Here is a 5,787-nt window from a genome sequence, read left to right as displayed (position 1 = left end):
AAAAGCATTCATCCTTTGTCTCAAAGCCTCTTATCCATGGACTGCTGATCTCAGGCAGGCTTTCTGGTCTCTGCTTCAAGACTGAGACCCAGCGGCTGGGTGTGGTACCTCATTGCAATTGGACTGTGGTCACCCAAGTGTGTTCTTCATGGGAAATAAGCTGAGAAGAAGCAACAACACAGATAGAACTCTTCTTTCAAACCAAATCAAAGGAAGGAAGGAAGGAAGGAAGGAAGGAAGGAAGGAAGGAAGGGAGGGAGGAAGGGAGGAAGAGAGGAAGGGAGGGAGGGAGGGAGGGAGGGAAGAAGGAAGGAAGGAAGGAAGGAAGGAAGGAAGGAAGGAAGGAAGGAAAGAAGAAAGGAAGAGAATGAGCCGAATATAGTATCATACATTTGTGTGAGCTATATGATAGGTTCCAGACTAACACAGGCCACACAGTGAGACCCTACCTAAAAAGAGAGGAGATAGGTAGAAAGGAGAAAGGAAGAAAGAACGGAAGGAGGAAGAGAGAGGGAGGAAGGAAGGAAGGAAGGAAGGAAGGAAAGAAAAAATGTGGTGAATTACATTATTCCCTACAAATCAACCCATGAACCAAAGCGATCCTTAATTTCACATTCACAAAACTCTTGCCAAACATCCCCACTTCTTCAATCCATTAAAAACTGCTCCTGCGCCAGACGGTGGTGGCGCACACCTTTAATCCCAGCACTTGGGGTGCAGAGGCAGGCAGATTTCTGGGTTCGAGGCCAGCCTGGTCTGCAGAGTGAGTTCCAGGACAGCCAGGGCTATTCGGAGAAACCCTGTCTCAAAAAAACAAAACAAAACAAAACAAAACAAAAAAACTGCTCCTGGGTCCATCCACGGCTTAGCAGGCCCAGGAGCATAACTCCAAGCCTGATGACCTGAGTCCAGTCCCTTGAACCCACATGATGGGAGGGAGAACTGACTCCTGAAAGACAGAAGATGTGCTCAGCGTCCTCCATGTGACAGACACCTTTACCAAGAAACTGTGCCACGGGCTGAAGAGATGCTTCAGTGATTAGGAGCACTGTCCACTCCTACAGAAGACCTGAATCCAATTCCCAGCACCCACATGGCAGCTCACAACTGTCTGGAAGTCCAGTTCCAGGGGAGCCATGGCCTCTCTGACCTCCGTGGGCACCAGGCATGTACATACTGCAATATATATGCAGGTAAAACCCTCGTACACATAAAAATATGAAACAATTTTAAAAATAAATAAAAGAAACTGTGCTGCACCCTCTGAACTCACTGCACCCCAGAAAGGTTTGTACCTTTGCTCCCTTTCTTGGCTAGAAGTAATCTGACCAGAACTAGCATCCAGACCAGGCTAGTCCAGTCTGGAGTCTGAGACAAGTAGATGACTCCTATCGCTGTTTGGACCTTGCAAAGGCACCACAGCTGACATCGATGGACAGAGAATCTTGTTAACTAAGGAGGAGTCTGGATCCTGTGTCCCACAAAAAGTGAACAATGACCTGAAAGGTCCTTGAAGGCTTAGAGAGCATCCTCAGTTTCTGGATTTCCCATATTGGAGCCAACATGAAGCATGGATTCTTTACATGCTTGGCTTATGTCCTTGTCCAGACTACAACCAATAAAAGTATAGCTAATACCAGGCAGTGGTGGTGCACACCTTTAATCCCAACACTTGGGAGGCAGAGACAGGCAGATTTCTGAGTTCAAGGCCAGCTTGGTCTACAGAGTGAGTTCTAGGACAGCCAGGACTACACAGAGAAACCCTGTCTTGAAAAACAAAAACAAACAAACAAGCAAAAAGTATAACTAACACACACAAACATGACCCAACTCAACAAATACAAGACAAATGTGTAATGCTGGGATTCTAGACATGCGCCTCCATCCAGGGTGTCTATGGTGCTGGGGATTGAGCTCATGGCTTCCTGAATGCTGGGCAGGCACCCTAGCAACCGAGCCACACTCCCACGTCTATTTCCTGTAATTCTTTCTGTGGGTACCTGCTCTTGTTTTACAAACACAATAAGACCTCCCCACGCCACCCCCCACAACATGTTCGTGACTCTTCTTTTGGTTCTGGATGCTGCCAGTTGAACATTCACAGATACCTCAATGTCGAGTCTACTCAAGCTGAACCCCTTACTTTTGCTTGTGAGCCTGTGGATCCTAGAGACTGACAGCATCAATAGTCTGTAAGCCACTGACAGCATTGGCTTCCTTTCTGAGTGGAGCAGGAAGCCACTGAAGGGCTTTGAGTAAGAAGGAAAGTGAAGAATTTCCCTGTGAAAGGATTGCCCTTTATGTTGAGAGTAGCTGACAGGGAGCCATTAGGAGAAACAGAGTCCCAGAGAAGAAAGATGGCAGCCATCCTGATGGCTAAGGGTTTCCAGGAGGACTTCCCCCACCCCACCCCCAAGCCCCCAGGGGGGGGACTTTTGGTGCCCAAAGCAGGAGAGCATCCTTGAACACACCCCCTCTAGCATCAGCCTCTTGAAGAGCTGGGATTACAGGCGTGCACCGCCACACCCAGCCTGGCTGGTCTGTTAGGAACATGTTTGTCTGCAGAATTGAGTAGAGGGAGAGAAATTATGCCTCAGGAGCCATGGCCTTAAGCAAAGGGGAGATGGACCTAAGGCAGAGCAGACACAGCAGGCCATAGCTAAGCTTAAAGAAGAGCTGATTGTTCTGTGGTGATGGTTCTGGGTACCAGATAGGAATGGAAGCACATGTAGTACTTCAGCTCTTCTGGAAGTACCGATGGCAGTGATCGCCTGCAGTGAGGTGGGGGAGGTTCACTGGAGATCTGAAAACAGGAGTGAAATGCGGAACGGGCACGTGAATGAACAGCAGCCGGAACAAAGGCGGCTGACTGCTGACCAGCCATCCGGCCCCACGGAGGTCTCAGAGGCCACGGATTAGGGGAGGCCATGATCAGCACTTTCAGATTCTCAGTTCCCTGAATGCACTTCTGCCCACCTTGGCCTTCCTCAGTTTTGCTGTTGATTTGGCAGAAATATCTGGGGGACCCACAGTCCTTCTCATGCTTAAGTGAAGGGCTGAACTCATTCCAAGACACAGTATCCAACTGGAATGCCCCATCCCATGCCCAAGGGGAAAGAAGGGATTTATGGGGAAGTGCCTACCTCTGGGAGCTTTGTGGCCAAGTCTCAGGACACCCAAAATGAGGAGGCAATCTCAAAAGGCTTCTAGCAGAGGATATTAAAATTCAACAGTGACAAAGTTGTTTCAAGCTGAGAGAAGAACTAAATGCTACCAGCAAACTTTGGGCCAGAAGGCGGGAAGCAAACGTTCAAAGCTCCAGAATATGGAGCCAGCTCAGTCCCCAACTCAGCACTGGGGTTATTTAATAAACGTCTTTATGCATAAACACACCCTCCCAAGCATGGCAGTCAGCTTTAATTGTCAACTTGCTACAAGCTAGGATTTCCTGAGAGTCTCAGGGAGGGGTTGTCTACAGTAGGCTGGCCTGTGGGCATGTCTTTGGGGAATTGTCTTTTTTTTTTCTTTCTTTCTTTCTTTCTTTCTTTCTTTTTTTTTTTTTTTTTTTTTTTTTTTTTTTTTTTGTTTTTTGTTTTTGTTTGTTTTTCAAGACAGGGTTTATCTGTGTAGCCCTGGCTGTCCTAGAACTTCACTCTGTAGACCAGGCTGGCCTCAAACTTAGAAATCTGCCTGCATCTGCCTCCCAAGTGCTGGGATTAAAGGCTGTCTTAATTAAGTTAATTGATGTGGAAGACCCAGCCCACAGCGGGTGGTACCATCCCCTACGTAGGGGATGATAGACTAGAGAATCATGAAGAAACAAAGCTGAGCCCAAGCAAACAAGTCACAGAGCAGCACACACACATCCATTCTCTCGGCTCTTGACTTCAACTTTGTCGTAACCACACGTGTGGACTTCCTGCCTTGATTTCCCCATAATAATGGACTGGAACCTGGAGTTGTGAGCTAAAATAAATGTCTTTCTTCCCTAAGTTGTTGTTGGGTTTTGTTTTTTTGTTTATCTGTTTTGTTTAGGATATTTTACCACAGCAACAAGAACAAAGTCAGGCCAAGAGTGTATGATGTCTTACAACAAATTAAAAGAAATGAAAAAAGACACAGGAGTTAGCAGAGCCTCCAGCCCAGAAGGATGATCAAAGGAAAGACAGGCACAGAGATTGACTTTTTAAAATTCTTGGACAGGGCTTGAGAGATGGTTCAGTGGTTAAGAGCACTGATTGCTCTTCCAGAGGTCCTGAGTTCAATTCCCAGGAACCACATGGTGACTCACAACCATCTGTAACGCCTTCTTCTGGTGTGTCTGAAGACAACGACATTGTACTCACATACATAAAATAAATAATCTTAAAAAAAGAAAAAAGAAAAAGAAAAAAAAAAGATCACTGACTGCTCTTCTAGAGGTCCTGAGTTCAATTCCCAGCAACCACATGATAGCTCAAAAAGTTATCTGTAATGGGATCTGATGCCCTCTTCTGGTGTATCTGAAGACAGCTACAGTGTACTCATACATAAAATGAATAAATCTTTTAGGGAGCTGGAAAGATTGCTCAGTGGTTAAGAGCACTGACTGCTCTTCCAGAGGTCCTGAGTTCAATTCCCAGCAACCACATGGTGGCTCACAACTACCTGTAGTGAGATCTGATGCCTTCTTCTGGTGTGTCTGAAGACAGCTATAGTGTACTCGTATAAGTAAAATAAGTAAATCTTTTTAAAGAACTTCTTTGACAGTTTCATGCACATGTACCATGAATTTCAGTTGTTTTCGCCCCCCCCCCTCATCCCGTCTCCTCTCCCGTAGGAACCATCCTCCTCCCAATAAGTCTCCCTTTACTCCCTGTCATGTTTGTGTGTGACCCACTGAGTTTAACTAAGGTTGTTTGCACAAGTACAGGTGAGAGGTTTTTCACTGAGTGTGACCAGTTGGTCGCTGGCACATCACAGAAGACAGTGATAGCCCCTGGGGCTTACATTTCCAAAGATTGAGTTTTATTTATACATGCACGTGTATGCAGGTGCCCATGAAGGCCAAAAGGGGGCGCTGAGTCCTTTGGAGCTAGAGTTCCTGGCATTTGTGAGCCACCCAAGGAGGGCACCGGCCCCTGAACTCCCTCTCATCGAAAGACTTCTCAGACTCTTACCCACTGAGACATCCTTATGGCACCCACCACCTAAGGTGGTGGTTTCTTTTTAATCACTTTGGGGGGGCAGGGAATACAGGGGCGGAGAGTGAAGCTAGGGTCTCGTGAATGCTAAACAACCGCACTAACTGAGCGACCTCCCAACCCTCCCTACCTTCTCCTTTATCATGTTCAAAAGCCTTTGTTTAAACAATGGTTTATAATTTATCCAATTCTTCTTACTGTTCTCCACAGCTGAGTCCAAGGACAAAGGACAACATATCTGGCAGGCGGGGTGAAGGGCAGGCTGCAGGTGTCCAGGCAGAGAGGCAGGAGGGGCGAGGGGACACCCCCAAAGGTGTCCAGGCAGAGAGGCAGGAGGGGCGAGGGGACACCCCCAAAGGTGTCCAGGCAGAGAAGTGAACCAAAAGAGGTGAGAATAGAAATCCAGTTCAGACTGACATCATCAACCCGGCTCGGACCCGGATTCGGAAGGAAGTCTGATGCCCGGCGGTTCATTGACAGCATATTTAAAACACAGTTCAGTCGGAAGAAAAAAAAGTTTCCTGATGTAATACATTCCCGGATACACAGAAAGCATAATTATATGGAAACTCAATTCATATCGTCTCTTCCAAGAAGATGGCTT

The sequence above is a fragment of the Mastomys coucha genome, unplaced genomic scaffold, assembly GCF_008632895.1.
Source record: "Mastomys coucha isolate ucsf_1 unplaced genomic scaffold, UCSF_Mcou_1 pScaffold23, whole genome shotgun sequence".
Lineage (NCBI taxonomy): Eukaryota > Metazoa > Chordata > Mammalia > Rodentia > Muridae > Mastomys > Mastomys coucha.
The sequence above is the reverse complement of the archived record's forward strand: the minus strand, read 5'-3'. Positions refer to the sequence as shown.